The 18276-nt window shown below is 40.8% G+C and overlaps 1 pseudogene; it reads left to right on the top strand.

Moving 5' to 3' along the window:
• The first annotated feature begins 3165 nt into the window (after positions 1 to 3165).
• On the top strand, positions 3166 to 17812 carry LOC129188930 (uncharacterized; annotated as a pseudogene).
• The last annotated feature ends 464 nt before the right edge of the window (positions 17813 to 18276 follow it).

Raw genomic sequence — 18276 nt, 5'->3', positions numbered from 1 at the left:
AATGTTTCTGATTTTAAGTCTTTGCTTTTCTTTTAATCATGGTTTCAAAATAACCCAAAATGGAGCCAAAAAAGTTGCAAGTACCAGCATTTTCATAAAGAAGAAACACTACTGAACTTAATAACTCATGGCAAAACTTAACTTTGTGTCCATGTTGATCTCGCTGCCAAATTGTGTCTTTGTCAACAATCATGTCTTCAATGAAGGTAAAAGTAACCTTAAACTTACAGTACATCTATCCCTTTCATTCGTCAGTTATATACATTTAGGATTGCTTGAGGCAAGTAAAACTGTATTTGCAAAACTATAATAAAATGGTGTTCACCTTTTTGAGACTTGTTCCGTAACTGTGTTACTTAGCAACTACAGAGTCAACCGTGGATCACATCAGAGATAGGCGACAAAGCGGATTTCTGGAACCTATTTCCATGTATTAGCAATCTGCTAACAAGGACGTTCCTTGATAAAATAAAATAATATAAATAAAAAATACATTAAGAACACAGTTGTGCTCATGCGGTATATTAATAGCATGACAAGACGCGTGCCATGTTGTACGCTAACTGAAACAATTTAAAAAATGTACACAAACAGGGGCAAAATTTTGATATACATTTTTGATGTTAACCAAAAAACACCCTATCAGGGTATATGCTAACCAAGGTTCCACTGTCCTAATATTGCAAGATTTCCTTTAATACAGTATGTAGTTTCTCAATCTGTTGTCAAACGTTTCAGCATTTCTTGAAATGCTGGCTTTTCAACTCTATTAAAGGGCAGTATTTCTTTTGCAATGTAGCGAACTACACTTTACAAGGGAGTGCAGAATTATTAGGCAAGTTGTATTTTTGAGGATTAATTTTATTATAGAACAACCATGTTCTTAATGAACCCAAAAGACTCATTAATATCAAAGCTGAATATTTTTGAAAGTTGGAGTGGGGCTTTTTTAGTTTTAGCCATTTTAGAAGGATATCTGTGTGTGCAGGCGACTATTACTCTGCATAATTATTAGGCAACAAATATATACCCATTTCAATTATTTATTTTCACCAGGGAAACCAATATAACAGCTCAACATTCACAAATGTACATTTCTGACATTCAAAAACAAAACAAAAACGAATCAGTGACCAATATAGCCACCTTTCTTTGCAAGGACACTCAAAAGCCTGCCATCCATGGATTCTGTCAGTGTTTTGATCTGTTCACGATCAACATTGCGTGCAGCAGCAACCACAGCCTCCCAGACACTGTTCATAGAGGTGTACTGTTTTCCCTCCTTGTAAATCTCACATTTGATGAGGGACCACAGGTTCTCTATGGGGTTCAGATCAGATGAACAAGGAGGCCATGTCATTAGTTTTTCTTGTTTTAGACCCTTTCTAGCCACGCTGTGGAGTACTTGGATGCGTGTGATGGAGCATTGTCATGCATGAAAATCATGTTTTTCTTGAAGGATGCGGACTTCTTCCTGTACCACTGCTTGAAGAAGGTGTCTTCCAGAAACTGGCAGTAGGACTGGGAGTTGATCTTGACTCCATCCTCAACCCAAAAAGGCCCCACAAGCTCATCTTTGATGATACCAGCCCATACCAATACCCGACCTCCACCTTGCTGCTGAGTCGGACTGGAGCTCTCTGCCCTTTACTGATCCAGCACGGGCCCATCCATCAGGTCCATCAAGACTCACTCTCATTTCCTCAGTCCATAAAACCTTAGAAAAATCAGTCTTGAGATATTTCTTGGCCCAGTCTTGACGTTTCAGCTTGTGTGTATTGTTCAGTGGTGGTAGTTTTTCAGCCTTTCTTACCTTGACCATGTCTCTGAGTATTGCACACCTTGTGCTTTTGGGCACACCAGCGATGTTGCAGCTCTGAAATATGGCAAAACTGGTGGCAAGTGGCATCTTGGCAGCTGCACGCTTGACTTTTCTCAGTTCATGGGCAGTTATTTTGCGCCTTGGTTTTTCCACACGCTTCTTGTGACCCTGTTGACTATTTTGAATGAAACACTTGATTGTTCAGAAGCTTGGCAATTTTAAGAGTGCTGCATCCCTCTGCAAGATGTCTCACTATTTTTGACTTTTCGGAGCCTGTCAAGTCCCTCTTCTGACCCATTTTGCCAAAGGAAAGGAAGTTGCCTAATAATTATGCACACCTGATATAGGGTGTTGATGTCATTAGACCACACCCCTTCTCATTACAGAGATGCACATCACCTGATATGCTTAATTGGTAGTAGGCTTTCCAGCCTATACAGCTTGGAGTAAGACAACATGCATAAAGAGGATGATGTGGTCAAAATACTCATTTGCCTAATAATTCTGCACTCCCTTTTTGTATGTGAGCACATACCATTTTGCGCTGTTCCGCTTGTATTTACTTGGTCGACACTTCAGTGTTGACTGTCGGCTGTAGGCTTTGCATTTTTTTTCCCCAGATGGGAAAACTGGTTGCCAGCACTTTCTAACAAATTCAGCATCCTGACTTGTCTGTGTTGATGGGCTACCCTTGCTCATTCGGTTTGAAGCCAAAATATTTACACGCCAGGGCATTTGGATATGCAATCATCTTTTTTCCTATTCATTTCTATTACGTTACCTTGCATTGTTCCTCACAAGAACTTGCTGCACTCTGTGTGTGTATGCTAGTGGCCCCGCTGACCCCCACAGAGAAAAAGACGCTGGATAACTGATAAGAGAGAACAAACACGTGCAGGTGCTGAGACGGATGCACTCTTTTTCTACACACGTATATGGCAATATAAAAACAACATTCATTTTCTTTTATTGTGTAATTAATGGATTTATTGACTATTGTCCCATGCCTACCTCACAATCAACAATTTGTTAGCAAGTGTCATACTTGTAAAGTAACGCCACTGTCACCTTTCCACACATGTTTTGGTTAGCAACTTACCGTTAAAGCTGCTGTCACGTGAGTTCAATTCTGCCAGTGCGCAATGGCACATAGTGTCAGCTATCAATACCGGCTCTCTTGGTAATGCACAATGAGGCACAACTAATCTGCTAAAAAAATAAAGGGAACACAAACATTACACTGTAACTCCAAGTCAGTCACACTCCTGCCCAGTAAAGAAGCAACACTGATTGTGAATTAATTTCACCTGCTGCTGTGCAAATGGGACAGACAGTTGGTGGAAATGGAGGCCATTAGCAAGACAACCACTGTCTGCAGCAGGACCGTTATCTGCTCCTTTGTGCACGGAGGAACAGGAGGATCACTGCTAGACCCCGACAAAATGACCTACAGCAGGCCACTAATGCATGTTTCTGCTCAAACTGTCAGAAACAGGCTCCATGAGGATGTATGAGGGCCCAACCTCCACAAGCGGGGCCTGTGCTCACATCCCAACACCGTGCAGTCCGACTGGTATTTGCCAGAAAACGCTAAGATAGGCAGATTCGTCACTGGTGCCCTGTGCTCTTCATGGTTGAGAGCAGGTTCACGCGAGCACATGTGACAGACTGACAGACTCTGGAGACTCATTTCGTTTTCCATCCACTGCTACCACGTCTCACCAGACTGTCCAGGAGTTGACTGATGCCCTGATCCAGGTCTAGAACAAGATCCCTCAAGAGAATATCCGTTGTTTCATCAGGAGCATGCCCAGATGTTGTAAGGAGTGCATACAGGCACGTGGAGGCCACACACACGACTGAGCGTCATTATCAACTGTCTTGCGGCATTTCCACAGAAGTTGGATCAGCCTGTGAGATGATTTTTGCACTTTTATTTTGATTTCTAGTGATCAATGTTAATTTGTTCTCAATACATTCCACTATGTAATGAATAAAAGCTTTTCAACTGTAATATTTTGTTCATTAAGATTTTGGATCGAGGAAAAGGCTTCTTGAGACGTCATCTGTACTTCTGTGAAAAAGGTGTCGGACGTTTCGCTCCTCATCCGAAGAGCTTCGTCAGCGAACTAATAAGTGCTGGTAGCTTAGGCCTTAAATACAGTAAGAGTGGGTGGAATTGGTGTGCCACCACCCTCCTCCTATTGGTTCGTTACACTAAGCCTGGGCGGAGTAGTGGTATAATCCTATCCTGTTATTAACACCTCCGATAAAAGGGAAGTGTCGCTCCCTGAATTGGGTATGAACGACTCTGATACTGGCTAGTTAGCATCTATTGTTCTGGCTCGGCCCTGCCTTCACCTCATTTGCAAGACTAAGAGCTGTGGGTTTTGGTCTCAGTAACCTGCTGAACACAGGGTCCAAATTAAACCTCAAACCACCATTCCGATTCAATGATGGGTTCTGTTGTTTGACTGGTTTAGATACGTGGATGACACCTTTGTCATAATCAAAAAACAAGAAATTCAGTCTTTCACAGATCACATCAATGCGGTGGACACCAATATAAAATTTACTCGCGAGGACACTAAAGAAAACCAACTAGCCTTCTTAGACTGCAAGGTAATTATAGGAAAGGACAGACAGCTACTTACAGAGGTCTTTAGAAAGGCCACACACACTGACCAATACCTGCTTTTTGAATCAAACCATCCACTACAACATAAACTAGGGGTTATTAGGACCCTCCAACATAGAGCGGAACAAATACCAACTAGTGCTGAGGGAAAGAAAAAGGAGACACAACATGTCCAGAGAGCGCTCTCAACCTGTGGGTACCCACGGTGGGCTTTTAACAAATGTCAAAAGAAGAGAGTAGGGAAAGAAACCCAAAAGCCCACAGAAGCAAAAAGGAGATGAGTGGTAGTCCCTTATGTAGCGGGGGTCTCCGAAAAACTCCAGAGGATCTTATGGCAACACAAAATTCCTACCTATTTCAAACCAGTAAATACCCTGAGACAAAAATTAGTGCATCCTAAAGACAAGGCTCCAAACCAGAAACAGAGCAATGTGGTCTATTCCATCCACTGTAAAGATGAGGAATGCAAAGAGCACTACATTGGGGAAACAAAGCAAATGCTCCAAAAAAGGCTTTATCAACATCGCAGGGACAATGCTAGTGGTCCTCAATCAGCAGTACATCTACACCTGAAAGCTACCAATCACTCTTTTCAGGACAGCGAGGTAAAGATTTTGGCCAAAGAAAACAGATGGTTTGAAAGAGGAGTAAAGGAAGCTATTTTTGTCAAACAACAGAACCCATCATTGAATCGGAATGGTGGTTTGAGGTTTAATTTGGACCCTGTGTTCAGCAGGTTACTGAGACCAAAACCCACAGCTCTTAGTCTTGCAAATGAGGTGAAGGCAGGGCCGAGCCAGAACAATAGATGCTAACGAGCCAGTATCAGAGTCGTTCATACCCAATTCAGGGAGCGACACTTCCCTTTTATCGGAGGTGTTAATAACAGGATAGGATTATACCACTACTCCGCCCAGGCTTAGTGTAACGAACCAATAGGAGGAGGGTGGTGGCACACCAATTCCGCCCACTCTTACTGTATTTAAGGCCTAAGCTACCAGCACTTATTAGTTCGCTGACGAAGCTCTTCGGATGAGGAGCGAAACGTCCGACACCTTTTTCACAGAAGTACAGATGACGTCTCAAGAAGCCTTTTCCTCGATGGACAACTCCTGTACGACTGAGAGCCTACACAGACGTAAGATTTTGGATGTGTTGTTTATGTATTACATTTACTTTTTGAGCAGTATATGTGTAACGGATGCCAGCCAGTGAGACTGTGCAAGTGTATGTTGGTAAACCTCACTCCCTCTGCCTTAAGAGCTGCGCTGAACACGCGGTCGACAGTCCGGGCTTTTGGCCGTGTGGTCAGCGCTCTCGCCTCCCATTACGTCGTGCGAAACAGGGCGGGTTACACACTGTACAGTATATACCTGTGAATATTCTCAGTCACCCAGGTCATTGTATTCTCAGGGCATTCAGTTGGTCGCAACTAAGACAACCTGAACAGCCAAGCAGTGTATATCATATGTATATCACAGAGTTATTTCCCACATATATATAATTTTATGCTATCAAAGAGAAACTATCAACTGTAGTCATTATGCTCATCAATGAGAGGGTCTTAATAGGTCTTGTCAAGTTAGACATTCTGGAAACTTCAGCATCACTTACAAGATTTATGTGATTGAATGTGTGTGTGTATATATATAGATATATATATGTATATACAGTATATATGAGCTTGTATGTATAATAAAATATATTGAACAAATAAATTCAACCTTGAGCACCCAGTTCTTTTTCTTTTATTTCTTTTTTAAAATGATTTAAAATGTACATTGTATTGTCATTTCAAATCCATGACGTCGTCAAATGTTTATATAAGTCGCGAGCCAGCAATGGAAGTTTGCAAACTGAAAGTGTTTCATTGAATGTGTTTGTGGGTACGAAAATTACAGGAACCTTGCGGCTCTCAAGCAACTGGGAGAGTCATGCCGTGACAGCCATGAAAGATGACACTTCAAGCAGCATATTTCTTCCAGACATTACAAGGGTGATGATGAATGAAAGAGGACCCAGAATATAGGACATTTTCACAGTATAGACGCCTGAAACAGAGCACTTAGGACCAGAAGGGGCACAAAAGAGTCTATTCTTCTATAGAGTATGTTGACGATAAAGAGACATTCACCTCTCACTAACCTCAGGTGTCAAAGGCCCATGAAGAAGTGGGGCCTCTCCCCCAAGGGAAAAGGTTTATGATTGTGATGAAATGGCACTACTTTTCCATTATGGCAGCCATTAAAATAGGATATATAGAGGTCACAAATATAATTTCTACCGTACATTATTTCGCTATGCAACACAATTTTTGTCCAAGCGTAATCTGGCCTTTTTGTCCCAATGAAATGACAAAACTCAATGAATAATTAAATATTTTATCTTGCTATAATAAGCATCATCTAGAGGGTTTTTATTTTCATATAAGCTATTTCTGATTCCAACTGAGCACCTAAAAGTGAAGCTATTATTATTTGTTCCTATGACCTGGATAAGCGACAAGACTTTTGTCAGGCACTGTATATATCTAAAATAAATTGCAAAAAATGGTCATTAAATCAGATATGTTCAGTGCTGCAGAAGGTTCCAGGGTACTGAGAAAGTACTAACCCCCACATTGGGACTTCATTTGACCCAGAAAAATGACCAGGAACTTAATTTTTGCAACAGTTACCGCAGTCCAAACACACATAGTTCCTCATTTTGGGGATGCATTTCTTGCAGTGCAAAAGAACGCAAGATTAATATCTACTGTAGGGTAATAATGAACACTCACTGACAATTAAAACAAAACTTACTTGGAAATTGTGACATGAACTGAACTGAACACCATTCACAAGAGAAAGTAAAATTTAATTATAGACTAAGAAGTGTTAGTTGTGGAGAAGGAATTTCTACATCGCCCTTTTATATTTATATTTTATACAAAAGTTTTTAAAACAAGCAAGAAAGTCAGCATTGTTTATACTGTTGTTCTTATCAATGTATACAAGACTTACTGTATTGCCTGTTTAAGACCTGACTAGTATAGTTGTTGACATGTTGCTTGGAGGAGGGGCACAAAGTACACATTTTTAGATTTTAAAATGATTTCCCGATTGAAATCATTCTTCCTGGCATTTGGTCCGTCTGGTATCGTTATGCTCCAGAGCAGCCTTTCTTAACTTGGGAGTTGGGGCACCCGTGGGTTGCAAAATAATTTTGCGGAATTGCCACATGTGGGGAAATAAATAATAGATACAAAATGTAGTAGGGAGTAGATTTACATTATTTTATCAATTGAGTTTGAAGAGCTGAAATATGCACACAAAGAAGAAAACATACGTTCTGGCAAATTTGTGTTTTCTAACGTATGCAGAGTTTTAATTAGATGTGTTTGGAGTGGATCCTGTACAATAGTGTTCATTGTGGTGTTTGCATGCGCTCTCTGTTAAGACTTACAAAGCTATGTGGTGCAACCTGTCTTAAAGGGAAGAGCGAAAGGTTGCGACATAGATGGGTTGCACTTCTCTTGATGATGATTGAGCATGGTCTGCATACTCCACCGTCATAATTCTGAATGTTAGCTTAATTTAGTCGTAGAGACATACGACACCCAACTCACGAGACGAGGCGATGCACAATATTGTGTCCACAAGACGAGACAAAATTTTAACATAAATGTTAGTACGATGAAAAAATATGACCGGACAAACAAACTCCCCTTGGTTCCCTTTCCTCCTCCATTAGCGCTTCTTGTTATTATTAAAATACCTTTTTCATACCACTTCTCCTTGTCTCTGCTCTGGAGTCCACAAACCTCTGGCACATGTGCCAGCATCCATAACAGCCAACAGCACTCGTCATAGTATCGGTATTGGCCCATCTAATTTACGGATGATCAGTATCTGAATCAGCAGCATCGGAGCATCCCTACTGTGAAACAATAGAGAGAGAACCAAAGTTAGTGTCTTCTCATGATTGACCTTGTTGATTGGTGTATGTCTAAAGCTAACCCCCCCCACAGGCCCTCCTACTGAATCATTCAGCTCCACGACACATGTTTTTACACTGTCAAAATGAAATACGGTATGTAGAAATCAGTAGTTAGTAAGGGTTCAATTATTAACAAAAATTGTGTGGAGCTGCCTTCTTAATTTAAAATTCTGCATGTAGCATTTCCAACCTCCTACAAATACACATGCTAATATATAGAGGCCGGTTATCTAGTTCATTTTCATTTGTGATTAATTTATTTCTTTATTACTTGCAATACAGGTTTTTTTCTGAATAAGAAAAAAATCAGTGACACCCAAGGAGACACCAATCAATCATAGTCAACACTGAATGCGTATGCGTTCTTTGTAGTTTTTTTTAGAAGACATTTTCAATAGCTTTATTATGTGCCTGTTTGCATGACAGCATATACATCAAATCGAGGCATGGTGAACATTTTGGAAAATGATCTTGCATCCACAAACACACACAAACCAAGGCTACCAATTCTACTACAGCTGGCTTTTGTCTAATAGAGAGGTAAAAATACTCGGGTCAGCTTCTTATGTCTTTGGGGATAATCAGGCAAAAAAAAAAAATGGTGCAGACAATTTGATCCCACACTCCTGGGCAGGGGCTCTCCATTACCGGACTGAAATAGCCCTCTCCCATGAGGATCCTGGCCTCATTGAGTGGGAGAGGTGGGGACTGTAATTATATATTGGGTAAACCCTAAATCGCATCTCATCAGTCTGTTTCCAAAGCGCAGCTGCAGTATCCTCAATTCATTCCATGCAGCACATATCCTGGTACATGCTGACATGTTGGCACTGTTTACTGTGTGCTAATTTATCACAGCCTTAATTGTCTGTTTCTATGTTGGTTTTGGCCCATACTCAACTCAAACATCAGCTTTTCTTGTGTTCCTAGGTAAGAAGACAGTATCTTAGGATTTGTTTCTGTCTCAGCTCATTACTTTCCTGTTTTTTTCATTTTGGAAACCTTACCGTCTGTCTAATACCAAAGTATAATAGTAATATCCAAAGTCAAAATCTGAAAATTTGAATGGCTGTGAATGCTGAATCACGAATATGCGATATGTGTGTATCAAAAAAACAGGACGCACAGATACTGATACTCGAAGTTTAATTTCAGTACATTTGAAGTATGCGTTCTCTGTATGGATAGAAACTTTCTGCATTTCAAAATACTATCTATAACCACAGACACAAATTCAAATAGGCGTCTCAGAGGTTACGCAACATGGCTGGCATGACAAGGAGATCCCACCTGAGATGTTTTCCACATGGCACAGTGCAGGGAGCGTCATTATGATCTAGGGCGCTTTTTCCTTAAATGGAACAATTAAGCTTCAGGTTGTACAGGGGCATCAGGCTGACGTGAGCTGACGATGCGGAGATGTTGCAGGGGGCATCCCTCATGACTGACTCGCTGATCGAAATCCAACTGAAAACATTTGGGGATGGATGGCAAGGGACGTTTACAAAAACGCACATCAGTTCCAGTCGATGCCCTTCGTGAAGCCATCTTCACCACGTGGAGCAACATTCCCACTAGCCTCCTGGAAAACCTGTCATCAAGCATGCCAAAACCAGTTTCTGAGGTAATTCCGAAGTATGGCACAGCTACTCATTAATGAGTCCATTTTATTTACATTTTAGGGGGATTTCAGGGTTTTTTGAGCTACGGTTTTAAACTGTTGATCACCTGATGAACAGCCTTTCTTAGTTGTTTGCAATAAATAGCTTACTTGAAGATCAACTGGTCAATCACGATCGATGGGTTGGCAAACCCTGCTGTCAGGGAAACCTCCGAGACTTCAGGGCATCTACTTTTTCTGGTAGGATACAATTGAGGAGGCTCCAGATGTAAGGTGATTGTTTATTATCTAATGCAGATGCTGGCAGTTTTAATTGTGCAGTATAATTTGTAAGACGGTTGTTTATCGCCGTCTAGACTGTAACTGTGGTATAAATACTGTACGTGTATGAATCCAAGTCATATGTTGTTAGGATTATGACATTTCTGCATTTCGTTTTACCATAGCTACTGTATATATGAATGTTTTTCATTATGTAGAAGTACAGAGTTCCCAGAAATGTAACTATGATGTTTTATTTTTGGTCAGCCTTTTATATCATCCAGCCTGACTGCGTCTGCAGAAGCTTTAAGTAAGGTACCACAGTCTTCCACATCATTTAGCCTGAGTGCAACTCCAACATACAACCTGCAACCTTCTACCACATCAATCTGCGGGAGTCTGTGGCACAGCCACTAGATCCATCTGACTGGCCATCTGGCTTGCCGGCCATTTCAGGTTGACCCAGCATTTTTTATTTCCCGGAAGCATGATGGAAGGCATTTTCATTACCATTACACTAGTGAATGATCAAAATTTGAAAGGAGCTGCCTAGTTTATTCTAAAAAATAAAAAAATAAATAACAGTTCTCAAACAAAATATATAAGTTGGTTAAAGAGGGATTGTCTGATTGGATGAACATTGGGGCCTCGTTAAAAGCCCATGATAACACCCAAGATCCTACAAAGCATATGGCCACATGGAAGAAACTAGAGCCTAGATTTCAGCAAGGAAAGACAATTGACCAGGAAAAAAAAGTGCCTTTTAAAAGCATCACTGAAACGCTAGAAAGAGGTTCTTACTTGCCTGGTTGCCAGCATTCAATCTTTGGCAGGTTTTTGCTTTTTGGCAATAAACCTTGGTCTTAGAGGAAGGTGTTAGCAAATACCATCACAATGTACCATCACAATAATGGCAACTTCTTAAAGGAGGTTGAACTTTTAGTGAGGTTTGAGCCAGTTATGAAGCAACATATTGGCCAAAAGGAAATACTCATGCCATCGACTTAGGAAAAATGATTCAAAATGAATTTACTCACTGAATTTACTCAGTGTCAACATGTTGGAGACAAGGGCAGCTGAAATTAAAGAATCAAAATGTCAAACAAATGTCTGTTATCAGAACTCTGAAGCTGGCAAAGAAGCTCGAGATGGAGGAGCACTTTTTGGGCTTTTTTGTTGCATCTGAAACGACTGCTCTTGGGCTATGTAACGTGATTTTCAATAGACTGGAGGAGCAGGACGTTCCCTTCAATGACTGCACAGGGCAATTATATGACAATGGGGTGGACATGAAGCGGGAAGAACAAGGGAGTGCAGGACAATTTGCCTAAAAAGAACTCTTGTGCCCTCTATGTTCCCTGTGGTTCCCACACACAAAATCTTGCTGTGGCTTTCCATTGTCAAATATTTCAAATAAAGAAATAGTGCAGTAACATTTACACTATCAATAAAATGACTCCAGAAGAGATCCATGCCGGCTCCTTTTGTCTTTTCGGCCTAAAAAAAATCCTTATTCTCTTTAATGTTGTGCTTTTTCAAATGTTTAAGTTTGTTGTTTGTTTGGTCGTTACAGGGTTTCCGCCTCTCGGTACAAGGGCTTCGCAAACACGTTGCTGTCTTGCTTTGAGGTGTTTCTAGTGTACATGTGATGCTCAATGCTCCTGGCTGGCTGGCTGGCTGCTGGCTGCAAACTGCGGAATGGATTTCCTGAATGGCGGCGTGTTGCATAATTCCACGTCTCATTGAGGCACGGCTCCACTCAGGTATTCCATTCACCATTTTGCAGCCAGCTAGCAGAGTGGCGGCACTTGTGTCGTCATTTCAGCAGAAACAGACATGGCTGGATCGGAAACCTCAACGGGTGATATCACAAATTACTGATACATGAATTCCGCCGGTATCAGAACCCGATACGGATTGTGGATCAGATCAGACACATCCCAAAGGAAAACCTTTTCAAAACTTTACAAAAAATACAAAAAAGTGCAAAAAAATACAAATTAAATAAACCATGATGACACATAGCAAATTAAATAATTATGAAGGGACATTATGAAGTTAGACCGTCTCATAAAACATTAAACAATACAAGCACTGAAGTTGGCATAAACTGTGGCTTCTGACAAGAAGACCAAAGTGTATGTATCAGGGACTTTCAAAATGTTTTTTCGGACAAAACTGTGATTGTATGATATGCGGCTATTCTGACTGTGGCAGCACCAAATATGTCAAATAAACCCCATGGCAGCTGCTAAAAAAACATTAAAGTATCCATCTTTACTTTAGCATTACTCTCTGAACTTAGTGTTAAGTTTGAACAACAGCTGGTTTTCAAAGTCCTTGTTGGCTTTGCGGTGAACAGCAGTCCAGTACAGCTGAAGAGACGCACACAGGCAACTGAGGAAGGCAGACCTGTGTTAGCATTAGGTTTTTTTCTGACTACAAAATATGAGAAAATAGTCACAAGAACCTCACACAACCCCACAAGAATTTTTTTTATTGCACAATTAATTTTAGACTACATAGAGCTACACAAGTCCTGGATTTCAATTTGGCTGGTGTACACACATAAACAGATTGCAACTGAGGCTATCCGCACTTTGCTGTTTAGCATTATTTGATTGCCATGATGTAGTAAGGTAGAGCAGGTACAGTCCACTTATCGATTTGCCTCTGACATGTAATTAAATGTGGGGATGCCTGTTTTGCTACCTCTAATTTTTTGATCATGTCAGGTAATGTCAGAGAGGTAATCAATAATATTGTTTTCATGCCACAAGAAGCCTCTCAGGGATTGGAGTGCCCTAATGCAGCTCAATTTATTTCCCCAATAAAAAACAATTTAATCATATTCTAAAACACACCAAAAAGTATGCTGTCCAGAAAAAATAATGAACTCTCCCAATGCTAATGTGTGAGTCTGTAATGTCCTCTTTATGTCTAATATGTCTTATTTTGAGTTATTATGTCGACTATATTGGGTAATAGGAGGGTAAAGGTGATACAAGCGTGGTATTTCATGTTGCGAGGGCTCTAATAATGTTGAAAACCGTATTTAGAAGGTGAACAGGTTTTCTATGCCCTAACTAAATATTCCATTATTACTACGTGGCGGAAATTCACTTACAGGACAGGCCAAACGTTTGGACACACACAGCACAACTGATGGTCCCAACCCCATTAATAAGGCAAGGAATTCCACTAAGTAACCCTGAAAAGGCACACCTGTGAAGTGACAGCTATTTCAGGTGACTACATCATGAAACTCATTGAGAGAACACCAAGGGTTTACAGCGCTATTATAAAACATACTGTAACACATATTTAGAGTTATTTCACACTTTTTTGTGAAGTACATAATTCCACATGTGTTCATTCATAGTTTTGGGAATCTACAATGTAAATAGTCGTGAAAACAAAGAAAATGCATGAAATGAGAAGGTGTGTCCAGACTGTTGGCCTGTCCTGTAAGTGAATTTCCGCCACATAGTAATAATGGAATATTTAGTTAGGGCATAGAAAACCTGTTCACCTTCTAAATACAGTTTTCAACATTATTAGAGCCCTCTCAACATGAAATACCACGCCTATATCACCTTATCACTGTCACGTGTGGAACCAATGAACAGCAATAAATGATTGTATTGCTAGTGAAAATATGAGATGCCATGAAATGCATGTGTGCATATATGTGAATGTGTTTTGCAATAAGCCTTAAAAACCAGCACAACAGAAGAAAGCTTTTTACATCGTTCTGTGGAGGTTAGATTTGCACATGCACTTAAGGTTTAAAGCTGTAGAGTCACTTAAGAATATCCCCTGAAAGAATTTGTAATGAGGCTTTTGTTCCAATTCTCCACACGTGAACTCTATGAATTCTTATACCTCCAGAGATGGGCATAGAGAACGTTTGTTCTTAGCTATGACCAATGCACTGGAGCTTCACAGGCATTTTAAATGATAATGTTGTCATGCATCAGTGCAATAAGATTGCAGTGGATTTGGATCGTTGCATGGTTGTTAAGGTGCACTGGGGTGTTGCATAATCACTATGTATGAGGAGATATGCAATCAGAGAATGAATACTTTTTTCATGCTACATTTAAAGGGATCAGTCAGCTGATTTTGAGGTTTTATGTACATAATTGCATCATCCCTTGCCCTTAAAATGTTTGAAGACTCATCTCAATTCATTCAGATAGCAAATCTGCATTGTCATAAGTGAACAAAAAGGTCTGAGAAGGCCAACATAGATAAGACGCACTTCATGCAACACTCACTGGTGCACGGTGGGAATTTGCTTTGAGTTATATTTTCACAAATATCTTCTGAAGTATTGTTGTTTTAAGTTACTTCCAGGAATAGCCGCGCCATGCAGTACATAAGACTGACAGAGACACTTGATTTCACAAAAATACATTAAAGAGTAGAGTGCTCACAAGGTTCTAGTGTTATAGCGTTCATTATCATAATGACACATCATCTACCCTGTAACAATCAAAATCCTCTGCAAGCAAAATCTGTAAGATAAGAATAGAATGAAAATACATTTGGCATATGCAGGCTATAATAAATATTTGCATCTTATTCCATGAGTCCATCTGTGACATCATTGGCAGGTGTATTTGGTTTGGAGGAAGCAGTGAGGGAAGACGTTGAAGAGCTGGTTTAGAGGTTTAAGCAGTGGCAGGTGCAGCCCGTTGGAACAGTCAAAGGAGCAATAAGCCTCTGTGCTGTCAGTGAACGTGACCCTGAGAATGTGACCTTTAATCCTGCCCCGGGAGCAGGTCACATGGTAGCGAGAAAAAAATGACACATTGCCCCACCATCACTGATCCATGAGGGAGATAACAACTAGTACTGTCAGACCCGTGCAGGGTACTCACAAAGCAATTCAAAAAATGCTAACTTCAACCAGAGTCCTGGTTTTCAATGGGGTTATCAATGTTATACTAAATAAATATTAAATAATTACCAGTGTGGTATGTGAGAAATGCCAAGCCCTATGTCTGCATACTGTACGGTGGTCTTCGTTTGAGGTTGTCAGTGCACTGGACAATACCTTGTAGTTCTTGAATGGCCCCATTAAAGCTGAAAGCACAGGGAGATTTCCCAGCCTTCGAGACTGTTTTCGAGGAATGCACATGCATATTTCATCAATATAATGCAAAAGCACATTCAGCACATATAAAATGCATGGGTGCGGAAGAAGGCAATTTGTTCAACCATTCTTCTTATTGTTTTGTTAATATTTGTATAATATCTACATCGTGTTTGACCAGCTAAACCTGTTTAGAAGGAATTTCATCTCTTAGAATTTTGTTAATGAGCTACTTGTTGTTGGAATTAAGCTAGAATGCTTCATGATGACTGTCAAGGTGCATTTGAGCAGGGGAAGAACACGACCGACAGCTCCTTCTGCATCGCTGCTTAAACAATCAGCCAGTGTTGTGTTTTTGTCTCTTCTGTTATTAGGGAAGTCAAATGATTGTGATTGTAACTTTATGGATTATGATATGTAAATCTCATCAACTAATTCATATAAAAAGGTACCACACATCCATAAATAATACACAATTATGGTGGCCCATGAATAAATTAATTTTGTCATTTGAGGAGCAGATTAATAATAATTTCCATTATCTCAGATGTGTTGTAACATGTAAACCAGTACTTTGGGACCAGATCCTATTATTTTTATTATACTGACAACCCAATCATGACTGTGGTTGTCAACTGTGATTGACAGCTGCTGTAGGCAGTAATGAACCATCATGGAAAAATAACAATACACAATATACGGTCGTCCCTCATGTATCGCGGGTAATTGGTTCCAGACCCAAACACAATAAATGCATTTCCGCAAAGCAGCATTCAATGTTAACTAGTGCAAACCTTCGCCAAGTGCCATAGCTCCCCCCATATTGTAATTTACACCATAAATATTAGCTCTAGATCCATATATAGATCAATATAGATGTAGCTCCATAGCTTTTGAAGATACAACACTCCAGATTCCACAGTGTCTAGGCTATATACAGTATAATGGTGTTTGCTGCATGTTTATAGCTTCATTTGTTGATGAAAATTCCAAAGATCGTAGTATCAGTAATTACTCCATGATCTGGGCCAGTCTTTGATAGAACCTGTTGGAAACGTGTCCTGTATTTTTTTTTCCGATGCCGAAAATGCAATCCTATTTTGCAATGTTAAAGAATCATTTAAAAAATTGAATGGATCCAGATGGTGACTAGAGAGGAATAACGCTTCTGTCAGTGCCAGGGAAGGTCTTCAACAGGATCCCACTTGAGAGAATGAAAGGTGGAGTCGACCCACACCCCTCTGAGACCATCAGGCCAGCTTCTGCCAGAACAGATCGTGAATTGACCAGTTTACGAACTCGCACATCATCATTGAGCAGTCTTTAGAGTGGAACTCGCTGTACATCAACTTCGTTGACTACGGGAAGGCTTTCCACAGTGTGGACCTCGAAACCTCCTGGAAGCTGCTTCGCCACTATGGAGTGCCAACCAAACTGGTCAACTCAAGAACTCCTATGAAGGAATTACCTGTCGAGTAGTCCATGAAGGACAGCTAACAGACAGCTTCCGGGTGAAAACCAGAGTCAGACAAGGCTTCCTCATGTCACCTTTCGTCTTCCTCCTGGTGATCAATTGGACCATGAAGACGTCAACAGCAGACAGAAGAAACGGAATCCAGGTGGACACTGTTTGACCAGTTAGATGATCTGGACTTTGCAGATGATCTGGCCCTGCTCTCCCACAGCCGCCAGCAGATGCAAGACAACAGACAACAGAGTTGGCAGCCACCTCAGCACAAATTGGCCTCAGAATCCACAAGGGCAAGACCAAGATCCTCAAGATCAATACAGCCAATGAGGACGCAGTCACACTGCACATTAGTGAACTGGAAGGAGTAGGAGCCTTCACATACCTGGGTAGCATCATTGACAAGCAGGGCAGCACACACACAGACATCTGGCGCTCCAAAGTGGTGTCAACACGCACAAAGATCCGACTATTCAACTCTAACGTCAAGTCAGTCCTACTGTATGGAGCAGAGACATGGATGACAAAAAAAGACCACCATCAGAAAAGTGCAGATGTTCATCAACAACTGCCTGAGAAGGATCTTCCAGATAAGCTGGCCCGACACCATCAGCAACGCAGACCTTTGACAGCATACCAACCAGCTGCCACCAACCGAGGACGAGATCCGGCACAGAAGTTGGGGATGGATTGGGCACACCCTGAGGAAGCCAGCCAGTAACACCACAAGGCAAGCACTCAAGTGGGACCCCCAAGGGAAGCGGAAGAGAGGAAGGCCAAGAAACACCGGGTGACGAAACCTCGATGCGGACATAAAGAAGATGGGAAACACCTGGAGAGAGCAGCCCAGGACAGAGCACTCTGGCGGACTGTTGGCGGCAGCCTATGGACCCAACTGTACAGTATTCTATTACATCATTTGATCATTAATACATTTTACATGTTTTATTAAACTAGAAAGGCAGTAATGATTTGTAGAGATCAATAATTTTGCTGTATGCACCACAGTTAGGGGTATAGAATATATCAGCAACTAGAGATGATGGAGAAAAAAACGATGACATATTTAGAATCAGCGACCAAATTTATTTTAAGATAGGTCTCAGACATCATGTGTTTCCCAGTGTAATCTTTTGCTTCTCAATCATTGCTTTCAGTTTAAACTGAAATTTAACAATCCTTTGTGTTTTCTGGTTGATCACCCCCAAGAACAAAAACTTTTGATTGCGCGTACATATGTGGACATATAGAACTCCAAATTTGCCTTTGCCTCTTCTTTTTACAGACTATGCATTCACAGTTAGAGCAGTTAGAGCGCTCCCACTTCAAGGATAAGAGCTGAAATGTAGCAGGGGAGGGTTTATAATCCAGAAAGTGCAGAGTCAGT

This window comes from Dunckerocampus dactyliophorus, chromosome 10 (assembly GCF_027744805.1).
Source record: "Dunckerocampus dactyliophorus isolate RoL2022-P2 chromosome 10, RoL_Ddac_1.1, whole genome shotgun sequence".
In the NCBI taxonomy this organism is placed as follows: domain Eukaryota; kingdom Metazoa; phylum Chordata; class Actinopteri; order Syngnathiformes; family Syngnathidae; genus Dunckerocampus; species Dunckerocampus dactyliophorus.
This window is presented reverse-complemented; position numbering and strand designations above follow the sequence as displayed.